This window comes from Tachypleus tridentatus, chromosome 9 (assembly GCF_004210375.1).
Source record: "Tachypleus tridentatus isolate NWPU-2018 chromosome 9, ASM421037v1, whole genome shotgun sequence".
Classification (NCBI taxonomy): Eukaryota; Metazoa; Arthropoda; class Merostomata; order Xiphosura; family Limulidae; genus Tachypleus; species Tachypleus tridentatus.
Window position 1 is genome coordinate 48,907,811 of NC_134833.1, and position 17,796 is coordinate 48,925,606.

The 17,796-nt window shown below is 34.7% G+C and overlaps 1 long non-coding RNA gene across 1 annotated transcript; it reads right to left on the reverse strand.

The window, feature by feature from the left end:
* Positions 1-946: 946 nt before the first annotated feature.
* LOC143225212 (uncharacterized) lies at positions 947-16,327 on the reverse strand. The gene is made up of 3 exons (XR_013013690.1): positions 16,119-16,327; positions 4,001-4,214; positions 947-1,331 (listed from the first exon to the last, which is right to left on the reverse strand). It is a non-coding gene; the product is annotated as an uncharacterized LOC143225212 (long non-coding RNA).
* Between the last annotated feature and the right edge of the window lie 1,469 nt (positions 16,328-17,796).

Genomic DNA, 17,796 nt, shown 5'->3' on the forward strand with positions numbered 1-17,796 from the left:
TGCATTTAGATATATTTTATTAACTTCACTCTCAAAGTGCCTTAGCTAATAAAACAGTTTACTTTCTTTAAAACATTCAATGTGCAATTGATGATTTTCATTATTTTGTGAGTGCATATAAAGCATTGCGCCAATAATCTTTTCCGCTTGTTCATCACTTACCTACTAGTTTACTGTTACTGTTGGTTTGGCCAGGTAGTTAGGGCGGTCATCTCGCGGTCTGTGGGTCGGAAATTCGAATCCTCTTTACACCAAACATGCTCGCCCTTTTAGCCGTGGGGGAGTTATAATGTGACGGTCAATCCCATATTCGTTGGGTAAAGAGTAGCCCAAGTGTTGGCGGTGGGTGATGATGACTAGCTGCCTTCCCTATAGTTTAAACTGTTAAATTAGGGACGGCTAGTGCAGATAGCTCTCGTGTAGCTTTGCGCGAAATTAAAAAACAAGCAAAAGCAAACTGTTACTGTTTTGCAGGTAACAGGCGCTTAAATATAGTTAGATTAATTTTCCGTAATTTAAAGTCAAAAGTGTATGCGAATTTTGATCTATTGCACGGTATTAAGAAGAGATGCACTGATGCAAGCAGCTGAAGTCATTTGAAAGGTGATCTTCTAACCACGAACAATCCGTTAAAATTATCGTTAAGAGAAATGTGTACACGAAACGGATTATCTCTCCAAAATGTAGCCTAATTAAGTAATGATTAGCATGAAACAAGCTATTAAAACTTACTTTCCACACCAATCTGGTCTAATGACGTAATTAGAGGAATTGTGGTATGATTTCTCTAATTGTCACCACGGTTTGAACAGATATTTAATTTTCATGATTTTAAAAGCGAAGCAAATAAGCAGATGAAATCCATAGATCAAAACAGTAGATATACTTTTATCTTCTACTAAAATATATTTTCAGAAAATATACATCATGATAAAATATACCGACTTTAAGTTTTTAAAATACACGTTATGGTATTTACTATTTTTTAAATAAAGCTACTACTATGACAGAGATTATTGTTTTCATGTGTATTTGAAGTACTTCACTTTTCTCTTACCCAAATACGTAACTCTGAAAATTCGCTAAATAAATTACTATCCAAATCATTTATTCATTTAACAAATAAATTTACGTTAACACGCAATTTCACATAACAGAAGTTGACAAGATTTCACATTTTAGGGGTTAAGAAAGAAATATGTTTAGAGCATTAGAATATACATTCTTACATAAGTATGTAGATAGTTTTCCTCACCGTGGGTCAGCAGTAATGTTACAGTTCCATTCTTAGCAATGGACAAAACAAATATAGCCTATTGTGTAGCTTTGGGCTGAAAAAAATAAAAAAAACCTGTATACAGATATTGCATTTGCTCATAATGGTAATATAACTTTTAGTTTCGTGATACATACCAACTGAAATACTTTACTTTAAATAGAAAGGAGGATTAAAAAATACTAATCAAAGTATGAAGCTCGTAATATTATGTCAATGGTCTTGGTGTATGCTCATCTGATGTATAATATGTAGTAATCTTGAATTAACGGTTCAAAGAATTCAAACAATAAACAAGTCCAGATTACAGACTTTGTGTGAAGAAGCAGATCTAATTATATTTTCATGATTATTCAAAATCATCACTTTCTGATAAGAATAACAAAGAGGAGCAACGAGGCATCTTCGACTGGCCGTGATGAACAATAGTATGATACATTTTTCATATGTCTGTTATCTAATGGCCGTGATGAACAATAGTATGATACATTTTTCATGTGTCTGTTATCTAATAGCCGTGATGAACAATAGTATGATACATTTTTCATGTGTCTGTTATCTAATGGGCGTGATGAACAATGGTATGATACATTTTTCATACGTCTGTTATCTAAAACATCACGTATCTAAATAAACACCATATTTATTTTCCCATCGTATTCGTAATATTTTTATTAATCGCGTGGAAAGGAGAAATTGATGAAACCTTTTTTGGGACACAAGGGGTAAACTGCCAGATCCGAGATCCCGCCTCAAGGTTTAAATATTTGCCCCTAATTTAGAAGTATTCACTAGCAGGAGGCTAACCAGTCACTAGTAATACGGATTTTTAGTTCCCAGATTATTGATAGAACATTGGAACATATCTTTTAATCGTGTGTTTAATACAAGCTCTATCGGAATTAGTTAGTGATATTGAGATTGCATAAGTTCAACCTCTGTGCTAATGTTCTGCTTTCCAAATGTGAGGTGCGTTACCCCAAGTGTGTATTAATGAGCTGATCATATAAGTAAAGTGTTTACAACATTTAATAAACGCGTTAGGATGCTTTTATCATCATGAAGCATTATGAAGAGTCCAAAATGTGACATGCTTCTTATTAGTACATGATATCTTGTTATCACTGTTTTTTTCATCATTTAGATTTAGTAACCGTTTCTCTCACACATTGAGCTCTTTAATAAGATCGCAGACAGCAGTATAGGCACACTGTTGAAAGTGAATTGGGGTCAGTGTCTTTGTTTCTTCTTTTTCGGGATAATTAACAAACCAGTCTTGTGTTTCAGAGTGTCAGTTAGCGTCTGCTGCTCAGATTTGTCTAGTAAACTCTTCTACCGCATCTTCACATAAGTATGAAAAAAATGATGAACCTTTTACAGGTGATATTGTTTATACCTCTCACTTTACCTTTCTGTCGTTGCTGTGTGTCAAATTAGTTAGTCAGGAAACAGCTAATATTTTGTACATGAAGTAAAAAACAAGTTATAAATAACAACTTACTAAGTTGTGAAGAGATGAGTGATGAGTAAATACGAAGTCATGAAAAGGACTTTGACAGAAAAGGCAGAATTTCGTTAATCTATATTTGTAATATTATAACCAATACAAGAGAAACGTTTTGTTATAAAATACAGTCTTTGCCAAAATTTTTGTACACTGTTTTGTATTGTAATAAATATGGTTGAATATAATCGGACAAACATGACAAGTTGTCATTCTGGTCTGTATAAGTTGTTTTGAGCATACGTTCTTCAAAAATGGCGTACTTTTGGTATAATCTTTCTCGAAGCAAATAAATGTTTCGTAAACGTTTTTCCAGCATAGTCTAATGGTAGATGCCGAAAAACTACTACCTGACATGAATATGTTTGAATCAGGTTAACACGTCAAGGTCGGAAGGCGTTTTGCAACAAAATTCACTGCTGTCACCATGTAGCTTGGGTAAGACAGCATGCAACTTACAGTAAGGACACTCGTGTCATGAGTCTTGTTTCTATCTTGTTAAAGCTGATGTTTTTCGTTTCGCTGGAGAACTGATAAAGGAAAACTGTCTTTCCCACAGACGATATTTCTACCATATTTTATGGCAAGGTTTGGCAGTAACGTTGTCCAGGAGGACGTTACAAGGTTGTCATGGCCAGCAAGGTCTCCAGATTATAATTACATCGAGAACTGTTGTGCAGAACTGGGTTAGAAAATTATTATTCACAACGCTAAACTAGCTACTGTAGTTGAGTTGCATCACCTTTCAGTAACAAGTTGAGTTGAAACCACAATGGATAACATGAATAACCTCATCGATAGCATGCCACGTCGCTCGCCGTATGGAAGTTATTATAGTAGGAGGAGAACCAACCAAGTACTGAATGTTTTATATGAGCTGATATAAGGTTACAGACGCTATTTATAATATTTTAAGTGTTACATTTTGTTATTATATATATGCTTTGATACGGGTTTTTGTGATAGTTGAAATGCTGAATTACACATCTTTCTACAGATGTCTCATAAAATTGTAAGCTGTTCTAATAAATTGTTCGCTACGTCCATAGAACCTGTCTCATTATAGAAGTTACATATATTAAACATGTATTTTTCGGTTGGACAGAGTTAACTGTATTTATATTCCATCCTAATAATAATAATGTTATTTATTACAAAATATATAAATATTTTAGCGAAGACTGTAATATCTATCACTTTTTCAGTTAAGACATACATACCTCAAGCAGCTGAAGAACAAAATGGTTTTTAATGTTATTCCATAAACATACATGTCGGTGATGTGTAGAGTTCTGTGGTCTGTTGAAACAGCCTCTGAGAAACTGTTGTTTTTGTACACTAGATGAATTAGGAATACCGGCAGGGAGGTGTGATGCGCATTAAATATAACATTCGAAAGAAGGAACCTTATTCAGTGGAATCTACGATGCAGAGCTACAATCAAGAAACACAGTCATCTTATAACAGAAGTGACGATTTGAATTTTAAAATGTGGTGAACCTCTGAAATAGTTTTAGGCAATTACATGACATACACGTTTCTAGCGGTACCATCTAAGTCAAATTATTTGTTGGATACTTTATATAATCTAATCTTCTATCATTTTGGTTGTTCTATTTTCGTGTAAGATAATATTTGTTGGAACCTGAAGTTTCTTTGCGATCACACGTGACTATTTTTCTAACTAGAGCTTAAAATTTAATTTCATAAAGAATATACCGATGCTTAATTAAGATATCCTATTACGTTACTGTTTCTTTTTTTTTAAGATTTGAATCTTAGTTTTTTGCTATCTATTGCAAACCGAATGGACAAAATTATAAAGATGTTTTTACATTTTTCTGCCTAGAGTAATTTGTAAGAAATTCAATTTCATCGTCGTGAGGAAAATGTAGAAAACAAAGTTTGTTTGTTTGTTTTTGAATTTTGCACAAAGCTACTCTAGGGCTATCTGTGCTAGCCGTCCCTAATTTAGTAGTGTAAGACTAGAGGGAAGGTAGATTGTCATCACCACCCCCCGCCAACTCATGGGGTACTCATTTACAAACGAATAGTGGGATTGAACGTAACATTATAACGCCCCCACGGCTGAAAGGGCGAGTATGTTTGGCGCGACGGGGATGCGAACCCGCGACCCTCAGATTACGAGAAAACAAAGCTGATAAAACAAGAAGTTAAGAATACACTTTTTAATGTATTTGATGAGCTGTAAATGTATTAAAAATTTAGTATAATTTGAATGTAATCTACTAAAATTGTTATTATTCTTAATATATAAAGCTAATGAGGTGAAAAGTGTTATTACAGTGAGCATATACGAGGTCTGTTCAAAAATACGCGGACTGTTTGAATTGCGCGGCTCCAGTTGGTTCCAGGGGAATCCGCTTGGTGTCGCTAGGTTCGCACAGATCAGCTGATTACGACGCCATTTCCCGATTGCAGATATCTTTATTTGTGTATTAGCTACGCGGTTTTAAGTGAAGTGCGATTTTTTCGTTTGGCGGATTTCAGAATGAATGATCTGAAGGAGCAACTACTTGCTGTGAAATTTTGTGTTAAACTTGGAAAATCTGCGACTGAAACTTTTGCTATGCTTAACACGGCTTACGGTGATGTTGCTATGAAGCGTACGGCATGTTTCAAGTGGCATGAACGTTTTAAGGATGGTCGACAGTCCATTGAAGATGATGAGCGTCCTGGACGTCCTTCCACGTCAACTGACGACCCACACGTCGACAAAATCAACACCCCGGTGCGGGCAAATCGACGTCTGACTGTCAGGGAGCTTGCTGAAGAGTGTGGGATATCAGTTGGATCTTGCTACGAGATTTTGACCGAAAAATTGAAGATGCACCGCGTTGCTGCGAAATTTGTGCCTCAGAACTCGTGAGTTTTTGGCCAAACACTCGATCACTGTTCTTCCCCCCCCCCTACTCACCTGACCTTGCTCCTTGCAATTTTTTCTTGTTCCCCAAACTCAAAAGACCCTTGAAAGAAAGAAGATTTGAGACGATTCCTGAGATTAAGGCAAATGCGACGAAGGAGCTGGAGGACATTATAAAAGAAGCGTACCAGGACTGTTTCAACAAGTGTAAACACCGTTGGGATAAGTGTTTGCGTTGGGGAGGAGAGTACTTTGAAGGGGTCCCAGACCTGTAACTTCTAAATAAAGTACATTTTGATTTTATGACGTCAGTCCGCATATTTTTGAACAGCCCTCGTAGACACAGTGTAGTAAAAATAAATGCTGCATTCATCATATATATTTACGTTTAAAATTATTCCTTGTAAAAAAGTACATTTTATATTCATAAATGTGGTGAAGTTAATCGATTTCCCGAAAAGAGTATAATATTAGATACAGGAGAATCTACTCTATGAAAACGAATTTCTAAAGTTTTAAAAACGTATTTGTACTATTTGAAGAGGGAAATGGGCATATAAAATTCCAGTTGTGATAGTATCTTGAATATTAAAGACTAGTTTGAAATGAAAAATTTTTAAACATCGAAAATTAGATAAAGTACTATAATTTAATGGGCTCGAAACTGCTGTATCGAACAGCATATAATACAGTTTCTTTATATATTATTTAGTATTACGTTTGAGACCAATTTTAATTTTTTTATTTTCTAATTACATATAATTTTATAAATTGTTTTACAAATTATGCTGATTCGTTAACGAGGGACTTTTACAATGATTCTATTATGTTAATATATAATTTTAAATTCATATTAATTTAAATTAATTTTTATTATTTGTTTTGAATTTTGCACAAAACTACACGAGGGCTACATGTGCTGGCCTAATTTTGAAGTGAAAAATTAGAGGGAAGGCAGCTAGTCACACCACCCACCTCCAACTCTTGAGCTACTCCTTATCAACAAACTGTGCGATTAACCGTACCTTATAATGCCCTTACGACGAAAATGGCAAGCATGCTTAGGAACACAGATATTAGGAGTCGAATGTTCATAAGACGAGGCCATGACTGGCTGAACATTTACAGACAGCACAGCGGCGACTTTATGGTATAAATGTGGTTCCACTTCGTTTGTGAATGTTATTTAAACTGCACTGAGTCTTTATTTTTATTTTGTGAAAACTAAACAGTAGAAAATATTATATATGTAAAAACGGCTCATTTTGGTTAGATTTTTTTTTTTTTACGTAGAGGAGCGAACAACGTTTCGATCTTCTTCACAAAGAACTTTGTGAACTTGACAATGACCGAAGAAGATCGAAACGTAAAACATTTTCTCAACCCAAACGAGCCATTTTTACATATATATTCTTCTCTACAAGTGGGTTTTCTCGACATCACTGATTACTAGAAAATATTGCTCCTTTAATTAAACATTTACCTACAGTTTTCAAACTTTTCTGTGTGGATTTATACATTTTATAATAGTGAATAATTGTTCTAGGACAGTGAAAGGAGTATGTGGTATGAAGAGACAGAATAATGTTTTAAATAAATTAAGAGATATAAGTAAATATTCATCTGTGTAATGTGAAACTACTGTAAGTAAATACAAGCTAATCTCTTCCCCTCAATAACCAGATTTGTTTAGTCAGTCCATAATGGAGGTGATTACCACAATATTCTTGATATCAAACAAATCTATTACCTTATGCCCGTCACATTCATTTTATTTCGGGATTCTTCCTTTATCTTAATCTATCGACAAAACTGAAAATTCGTGGACCACTATAGGGACCTATAATTTCTTTTTATTGAAAACGTTATTTATGAGGATTCTGTTTGTCTCAAAAATACATTTATTTTTTTACTTTCTCGACTGATATTTTTATTTGATATACAGTTAAAAATTGTTATAATAGTTAGCATATAAAGCTAATCAGTATAAAACAGTTATTGTAGTGAGCATACAAATGTAATAAGTTCTATTTTTAAATTAACCTGTTGACTGCCTAGTATTTCAGCTGCTACAATACAACTCTAATGCTTTTTCATTTTGTAACTTTTTTGGTGACGCCGTTTTGGATCGAAAGTGAAACAATTTGTATGTAGGTCAAATGCATGTATGGTTCTGACATCTAGCGTTGAAGTTAGGTATTATTAATAATGAATTAACCCGTCAGTGGCGCTGTGTTACCGATCGGCTTGGACGAGTTATTCGTCTACGGCACTGAACAGGTTAATCATACATAATTAAATATTTAAATTATTTACTGTAGAAAAGTGCATTCTATATTAATTCATTATATCGTTGTCATAAAAACATTATAATACTCGTATTAGATCCAGAAAAATTTACTTCAGGGCAATCAGCATTTGAAAAACACCTTTAACAATTGTTCATGCAAAGTAAGTAAAGAATGTGATATGCAGGAATATCATGCGTGTTATACTCCTTACTTACTACGTAAGAAATAAGTCTATGGAATTACTAAGGACTGCACAAGTAGATGTCCAATTTTGAGGTCAGGCTTCACAGCCATCAACATATTTTACTATACAGTGCCAAGTGAATGGGCAGGGGTACTATTTCTTTTGGTAATACTTGTGCATTAGCTAGTGCGATGCTTTCTAGGATATTTAGAAGTACAACCAAATAATCGAAGTAATGAAATTAACCCGACTTTATGCTGATGCAGACGTAGCTGTATGTGCTCTTACTTCCTTCCATTCCAGAAAACAAAATAAACCTGAGTCTTGGTTGCTGACTCCGAGAGATGATCATTAACTGACTTTATCATGGTTGAATGGAGCTTGGTACATGCTGATAAAATACAAAGGCCCTCGGGACACTGGTTTGTAAAGACGTATATCAAGTACTCTAAGTAAATAGTTAACACTGAATTTGCCAGACCAACCAGAGGCAGGCTACATATGACTGGAGAAGCACATCTCTGACTACATCTAAACCGTGGGAGCCACAATATAGAGGTTGTCATTGCTGATTTAGGTTCTGGAACAGGATTTCTTGAAATGCACATTTTGTGGAAGATGCACTAGCAACTTTATGTGTGCAACAAAAAAGTGAGCTTCCACCCGAGATCCATCCATTAATGACCAAAATAAATTAAAGAACAATGGGAAACACAAATAAACATTGCAGTTGAAATTACAATGCCTCATTGTATGCGAGTTTTGTTCCGTGGAGTACGACGGAAAAAGTTAAGAGTACCATATAATAAAACTATAGAACAAACTCATAGAGTGATTTATTCATGACCCAGAAAGCATGCAGCACTGGCTTAGACTGTAATCTGTATAGAGGTTGTTTTACTTCTGGTGGTAGTCTGAAATTATGGGCAATCGACTAGTTTTCTAATAGTAGCTTAGAACAGTTCAGTTGGATATAATTAAATTGTTTGTTATTAGATGAAGTTAACTCACTGACAATAGCTGCTGTCATGACAAAGCTAAACTTAGCTTTATTAGGTTTGTGAGAAAATACTTTTCAATTGTATAGAATAAAATATTCCCGAGAAACACAGTTCCTGAATATTTTCTTAAGATTTCATTATGAGGTTTTAAATGTACACGACTGTTTCATTTAAATGTAATATAAGAGATATGATTTAGGCAATTATAATGTCTGAGTGTTAGATTTAGTACTTTTGTAAGTGATACTTTATCGAAGGTTTGCTTACTTATCTATTTATATGTTCACAGATCATTCGTTGTGTAGTTGAACTGTTGTGAAAGAACGTCATATCACTCAAACCTTGTGAATTTTTCTCGTATCTTGAAGTGAGTATTGCTGCATCATAATGTCTCATAATTTTTAGAAAGGTCTAGGCTTAATCGGATGATATATTTATAGGCAACCAAGTTAGTGCAAGTAAGGAAATTAGTAAAAGTGAGATAAGTAAAGTTATATTGCGTGATTGTGAATTTGTCATAAAAAATAATTGGTGGCGATTTCTAAATCGAAACTATCACAGACTGTATAGTAATAACAGAGATAAAGAATAATAATTTGTTTTGTTGGAAGTTGTTATAAAGTAACTGAACACATCTATGTGAATTTTGACGGAAAAGAGACAACTATTTAAAGCTCTGGATAAAACTGTGGTAATCAACAGTTATAATGAAGATTTTAAAGTGAATTTAACATCCTTATATTGTGATAACAGAGGATAGGAAAATAAGTTGTCTTGTCTTGTAAAAACTTGTTCTTAGGTAACTGAACCGCGTGTGTGGACTTTTGATGGAATAGGGACAATCATTTAAAGCTGTGAGTACAACTATGATAATCAATAGTGTAACGAATTATCTTGTACATATATTTTACTTGTTTTGAAGATATTATTTTAAAACCAATACCTTTTGTACTTTTCATTAATTGTTGAAATTTATTGCCAACAAGTTACAGTCACGTGCTGTAAAAAAATCCCGCTCATTCATACATACGTTAAAAACCTGACATTTACGAGCTAGACAGGATTATACAGTTGTAAAGGGTGGTAGTAGAAGACATGAACGACGACGTAATTAAGTTTATTTATGCACAGCAGTATTGGTGGCGAAACTATTGTAGAGAATAACATCACTCTATACAACCATGTCGACTGACTTTGATAAGGGCCCGGCATGGCCAAGTGTGTCGTGGGAGCCCCAATCCCAATATTCGTTGGCGGGCGGTGGGTGGTGATGACTAGCTGCCTTCCCTCTAGTCTCACACTGCTAAATTAGGGACGGCTAGCGCAGATAGCCCTCGAGTAGCTTTGCGCGAACTTCAAAACAAACAAACAAGACTTTGATAAGTGAATAGAGGAAGGCTAGCGTTCTGGACGGAAATAAAGTGATTACGAGATTTTTTAAAACAAAAATAAGAACTAGCGAAGAAAAAGAAGAGACTGAAAGAAGAAAAGAAAATATAGGGAATAAGAGCACACATTTAGATCACCAAAGAGAAAAGTTTGTTTTTTGAATTTCGCGCAAAAATACACAAGGGCTATCTCAGCTAGCCATCCCTACTTCAGCAGTGTAAGACTAGAGGGAAGCCTGCTAGTCATCACTACCCACCGCCAACTATTGAGCTACTTTTTTACCAAAGAATTGCGGGATTGACCGTCATATTATAACATTCCCACGGCTGAAAGGGTGAGCACTTTTGGTGTGACGGGGACTCGAACTCGCGACTCTGAGATTACGAGTCGAGTGCCTTAAGCACCTGGCCATGCCGAGCCAAAGAGAAGAGTAAAGGACAAAGAAATGAAAATAAATCAAGGGTAGCTGAACCAAACTGCCAAACTTTAATGAAGAGAAATATGATGTGGTTGCTTTCCTATAGAGGTATGAGAGATCTGTTTAAGTCAAAACTGGTACAAAGATGACTGGGCGGTATGTTTCAGACATTTTCTCACAGAAAAAGGTCTACAAGTGTACGTGGGCATGATGTCAGAAGATTCTGTAGATCATAACATATTAAAAGTGGTCTTGCTAAAACGCCATGAACTTATCAAAGAATATTTTCGCCAAAAGTTCAGAGACGTGAAACCTGACAAAAGAGAAATTAAATTTCAGTTTGTTGTCCATCTAAGGTGGACTGACATGGCCAACTGTGTAGATAGTTTTAAATGACTGGCAGATTTATTGCGTGAACAGTTCATGATCACGCGCTCTACTCACATGATACTATTCCTGAAAGAGAGAGTACCAAAAAACGTGGACAGGATTATCAAGGTGATAGAACAGTATACGAAGCTTATGGAACAAATATAACTGACAAGTTTAAGAATTACAAATTAAAGTCGAAATCAGATGTGGCTGACCAGAGTCAGAATGCCATCAAAAGTTACAAGAGATTAATAGGCAAAAGAGATGCGATGCTTGTTATAAAATAGGATACATTGGAAATGCATGTAAGTTTGTCACCAACAGGCAGCCACATAAATTTAAACATAAAGCAGATGGAGCTACGTACATAGATAGTACTGGTAAGAAACAGGAAAAGAGTGACTGTTGCCATGGATGATACTGCCAGAAGGAGCAAAAAACAAAATGGAGACAACTTATTAGAGTCACAACAAGAAGAATGTGCTATTAACTTGATTAAACAGTGTGTGATCAATGGTCAGCTCAAGTTAGCAAATTGACGAACAGTGTGAGTAGAAATTGGAGCATGTGAAAAACATCGAGAGGTGCCAACAGATCATGACATGTAAGTAGTCGAAGGGTATGCTGGGGACAAGAAAGGGAAGGTCTTACGAGTCACTGGGTGCAACAGTGAAGCAGTTAGAACCAGTCCAGTATTTAATTGTCAGATGATGGGCCAGATAGATTTGAGTACACTGATTGATAGGTCAGTGAGAAAATTAACCATACCAAGTGTAAAGGTGGACACTCTATAGTGCATGAGAGACTTTGAGGTTACATGTCTGAAGGATGCCCATCTATGATAATGTGATTGGAAATATACTATGCAGTTGAAGTTTGAGGAAAGAGATGAAGGAAAGATCAATAAAACATCTGAAGTCACTACTAGAGTTCAAGAGAAGAGCAAGGAAGACATCAAGCTCCTGCAAGTCTCGAAAGGTGACATTCTGAATGTAGTTTTGTGGGGACTGAAGGTACTACAGAAGAAAGAACATTCACTGCAGAAAGTCGAGCACAAGATCAAGGGGAATGGATTTCACATACTAGACGACTGGAAGCGAGTGCTGTATCAGATTTATGAAGGCAATACTACTGGGGACGTTAAACAGATTATAGTAGCAACAGAATTTCAGACTCAAGAGATGAAGTTGGCTCATGAGTCCATTGTCAGAGGGCACCTAGGAGCAAAGAAGCTGGCACACATAATCACCAGTGACTTCTGTTAGATGGGATCACAGGTGATGTGATAATATTCTGCAAATCATGTGGCATCTCATAAAGAACAATACCTAGAGAGAAGGTAACCAGAAAAGTCATTAGGTGAGATACATCTCATAAAATACCTATTTAGCAGAGTATCTGTGGACATGGTCAGACCATTATCGCTGGTAGCTGACATGGGGAACAGGTATATGCTTACAATAGTTGACTGTGGAACACTTTATACAAAGATAGAGGTGGACAGGGTAGCAGAAGCTATAGTTCAATTAATATAATTGAAAGAGCTGCAGACAGCATGTGAAGACTAAATTGACTAAAGGAGACCTGTTAACTCACGAGAGAGCTTGTATTTATGTTAAGGCACTCATAAGCACTTCTATGAGAAGAAGACCAAGGATTACAATTTCAAGGTTGAACAGGAGGTCCGATCTTAGATCTGTTACCTAAAGACAACAACAAACTCACCTGCAGTGGAAAAGGCTTTTTGAAGTGCAGGAAGTGATAAATAGAATGGACTAAAAGGTGAAGGTATTCAGGGTACCAAGATCTACCACACAAATATCTTAAAGAGATACTTCGAGAGGGAAAAAGACATAGCAAGTGTATCTGTTGAAGTACAGATGGACACGAAAGGTGTATCTGTCATAGAGACAGGACCATAAGAGGGGACTTTGTAATAGAAGATTAGGACCTATTAGAGCTACGACTACTGGATGGAAATGGGATGTATAGGATGTCAATATAGGTGAAGAACTGACTGTCAAGCAGATGAAAGACTTACAAGACGATCAAGACAATAAGCAAGAATCCAGTCAAGGTGAAGATTACCATATTTTTTGTGTGATGGAAAGTCGTTACGGAGATTGTAAATAAGGTGTAGATTGTAAAAAGAGACTTTGTATATAATTATAGTGAAACACTCTTGTATGTAGTGTAAATATTTTTCTTGAGGAGAGGCTTATTGTTGGATACATACATATATATATATATATATACGACTGTTCCATTTAAGTTGAATGTGAGAATCATGATTTAGATAGTTATATAGCTTGAGCCATCAGTTTAGTATTTTTAGAGGCAATAACTTATTGCAGGTTTTCTTACACACACACTCTATATAAGCAACCAAGTTAGTGTAAGTAAGTTAGTAAAAGTAAAAATATGACAAATTTAGTGAGATATATACTTAAAGAGATCTAGACTGTGTTTGTAAGTTTAGGTGCAAAGTGTGTATCGAGACGAATTTTAAAGTGTAATAATCGCAGATAGTACTTAAATAAGAGAACAGAGACGAGTAATTCATCTTGTCAGTTGGGTTCTAAAATAATTGAACCAGCCTGTGTGGTTCCTTGATAAAAAGAGATGATTATATACAGCTTTGGATACAACTGTGGTGATTAACTGTGTAACGAGCATTTGTAAATCTTTGATTTGTTTTGAATATATTATCTTAAAACAAGTAAATTATGTGCTGACTATTTATTATTAAAGTTTATCTCCAACAAATCACAGACAATTACTGTAAAGAGTCCTGTCCACATATACGTAAAAACTTGACATCTTAAAACATAAAACTATGTTCCTATAAAACGTTTTCTTCAGCTTTTTGATTAATTAGGTTCGGATTAGTTTTATTTTATATTATTATACTAAATTGTTTTATGACTTATTTATTTTGAACCAGATTTATTCAACACACATATATGCAGTTGAATATTGAATTTTTCGTTAACATTTGGTTTCAGATACTTCGTTTTTGTTTCTTTTATCATTAACCTGTTATTACTTTTAAAAGTTATCTATAACTTACACGTTTTTTAAAAAAAATGCCATGCTAATGGTTCATCTGCACTTGTAACTTTCGCTTACATGCTAGAGTCTAACACTGGTTCCTTTCGATAACATAATTATAAGAAATTTTGTTGGGGGTGGGTGTGAGGGGAAGACTGAGACTGAACTTAAGGCTTTTATGGGAAAATTTAAATATAACTTTTAGTTTTACTTATTTTCCTCAAAATTACAGATAACTATTTTGCAATGCCATGCTTTATATTTCGTCAAAGCAATAAAAAGCTGATTATGTAAGAATGAAACGCAATGCATGGATTGAACATTTTCGCTTCGTATTCATCAAATAAACAGTACTTCATATACTGGTTAGTAAAAAGAGTAGATCATATAAAAGAGAAATAATAAATAAAATAGTTGTTTATTGATATATCAAGACTAGATCATATAGATAAATCTATTCTTAGCTCAAGAGTTGGCGGTGGGTGGTGATGACTAGCTGCCTTTCCTCTAGTCTTACACTGCTAAATTAGGGATGGCTAGCGCAATAGCTCTCGTGTAGCTTTGCGCGAAATTCAAAACAAACCATGCCAAATCTACTCCTCTTTTTAAATGTTTGGATTAAATTATAGAAACTTTTTCGAGCTGCTGTCTGCGTTTATTTATTTTACCAACAAGTGATTTCTTTATGGAAACAAAATTTAACAAAATATGTAAAACTTTGGATGAAGGTATTTAAAAAGTCACAGTTTGATGTTACTATTATGCAACGAGCTTCCCGCTAGTACAGCGGTAAGTCTCCGGATTTACAGCGCTAAAATCAGCGGTTCGATTCCCCTTCGTGGGCTCAGCAGTAAGCCCGATGTGGATTTGCTCTAAGAAAACACACACCGTTTATGATATCAAGCTTTTCTTTATCTTTGTTAGTATTTTGATGTGTTGAACATACATGAACACTTTTAAGTCTATTCAGATTATTTTAATTAAGTTTTGTGGATAGTTTAGCAAAATGACTTCATGTTTGGTTATTTCTAAACATATATAGTTATATATTATCCTTCTTGCTCGTCTTTGATAAGTTGTGAAATGCAATGACCAATTAACTACTTATGAAATAGATTAAATTTAATAAATCAGAATGTAACATTAGAATAATTAAAATAAAAATTATTTTTCTGAACTTTCTTCTCAATAGTCACACTTGGTGTCAGGTTCTGAGATGAACAAAGTAAGTTTTTTTTTACAAAACTTTGAATTTGTCATTAATCAGGTTAACTTATAGTTAGCTGAAATAAATACTTTATATTGTAGTGTTCATTCGAAAGTTAACTCTCATTAATCAAGACACTAGCTTAATCATTATTTAAAAACATCAGAGCAATTAAGAAATAATTAAGCAGAAGAAGCCAGTGTTTCTTGCACAGTTCTGACTTTTGACTTGATATAATTAGAAGCTTAATGACGATAACGCTTGAAACTTTTCTAGGCCTTTTCTTGTATTTTACTCATTCATGTAATTTATGTAAATATTTACTGTTGTATCCAAACAAAATAAATTTATTGAAAACGCTAAATTTAAATAAAAATGTGACTTTAGGTAAAATGTTTTTTTCTTCGGTATTTGAAGTATTGTATGTAAAAGTTTGTGAAATCACAAATAATAAGTTTCATATAGATAGATATATCTGAATACATGAATAACGGCAGTATAAGCATAATTATAGATTCTTTAACATTCTCTAGCTACTTACATTTCTCTCCTCTTCTCTTGGTTGATGTTTGGTATTTACTTTCGTTAGAACAGGATTTGACAGCTAAAGACAAAACTCAGACGTTTTAACATTCTAAGCAGCATCTTAAAGCTCTGTAGGCTACACAGTATTTAAACTGAATGCGTGTTTTCAACACATCAGTTGAATGGTATTGTGCCAGAATACCAGAAGAAAGTCTGCATCTGATAATGATTTTTACGATTCTGCACGTGCTTTGCCAACATGCAGACCAAACAGCGTGGATGACTCATAACACTGTTATAGCAGATCCTTAGCTTGTTTACCTTGCCCATGCAATCTTAAAAGAAATGGGTGCAAAGTCTTTTCTAGACAGTACTGTGAAATGACCTATATATTTTTTGGCTTTTATATGTATTTATAGTCACTTATAAAACTTCAGGTCCCGATGTAATTTTAGAAAGAAAGGTTTTGTTGCTTTTTGTAATTTCTCCTGGTTATGGTACCCGTGAAGAACAGAACGTAGTTAGCCAATTGTTTCAGATTATAGAAGAAAACAAAACAAAGAAATTTCAAAAGAATGTGAATATAAGTACTCACAGTAACTCGTTTATTCTGTTTATGTATCTTTTCGTGTTCATCTGTATTTAATGTCAATATTTTGTAGTTTAACATCAATAAGAGTCGTTTGATGTAAGTTGAATTTTCTTAGTCTTATTCAAATAATCTAGAGATTCATTCAGACTGCCAACGATGAGTTGTTAACGACATAAAAAAAATTGTGTACATCTGTCACTCAAACACTATCTACAGTTTGAAACCTGCCACATATATATTTTTTTCAGATTACTAATATCTAGTAATATAGCACATCATGCTTCAAGAAGTATGTGTAGGATAACGTAACACAGCACAGCCTGCTTCAAGAAACGCTTGCTGTAGGTTAATGTAGTATAGTATAACCTGCTTCAAGATAGCTTTATTGTAGGTAATGTACTGTAACCAACTTCAAAACAGATCAACACTTGGTTCAAATGATTTCTGTGTATTTAATGCAGAGTCACAGGATGTCAAGTTATCCAGAAATGGTATGAAACAGACGACCATTGCAAGAACAGTAAGTGTCCCCACTATACTGTATCTGAAATATTGAAATATCGGCCTGCAGGAAACGTTCCAGCAAAGTTTACTGGCAGACACAAAAATACACTGCCTGAGATGAATGTGTTACGATTAAGTTAACATGTCGATATCGAAAAACATCTTGCAACACCTTATAACAAGAATCTAGGAAAACATTCAAGGTATTCAGAATAACATTGAATTGGAGACTGACGAAACACTGTTATCTGAAAACCGATATTAACCAGAATTCTCTATCATCGCCATCTTACTTGGATGTAACAGCATACCAATTTACAGTTAAGATACTGGTGACATGCCATCTTTTCAGATGAGTCCTGTTTTCGACTTGAGAAAGCTGATGGTATAACTTGTGTTAGTCGTTTTTCTGGAAACAGATGGAAGAAACTATCCTTCCCACAGGAGGAAATGCAGTACATGTTTGAGCAAAAAACATGATGGGAAAAACTGCTCTTCATATCCTCTAGAGAACTGTTAATGGTGCCTCCTACAGGTATTACATATAAATGATATTTCAGCCATATGTTAGGCCAAGGTTTGGCAATAACTTTGTGTT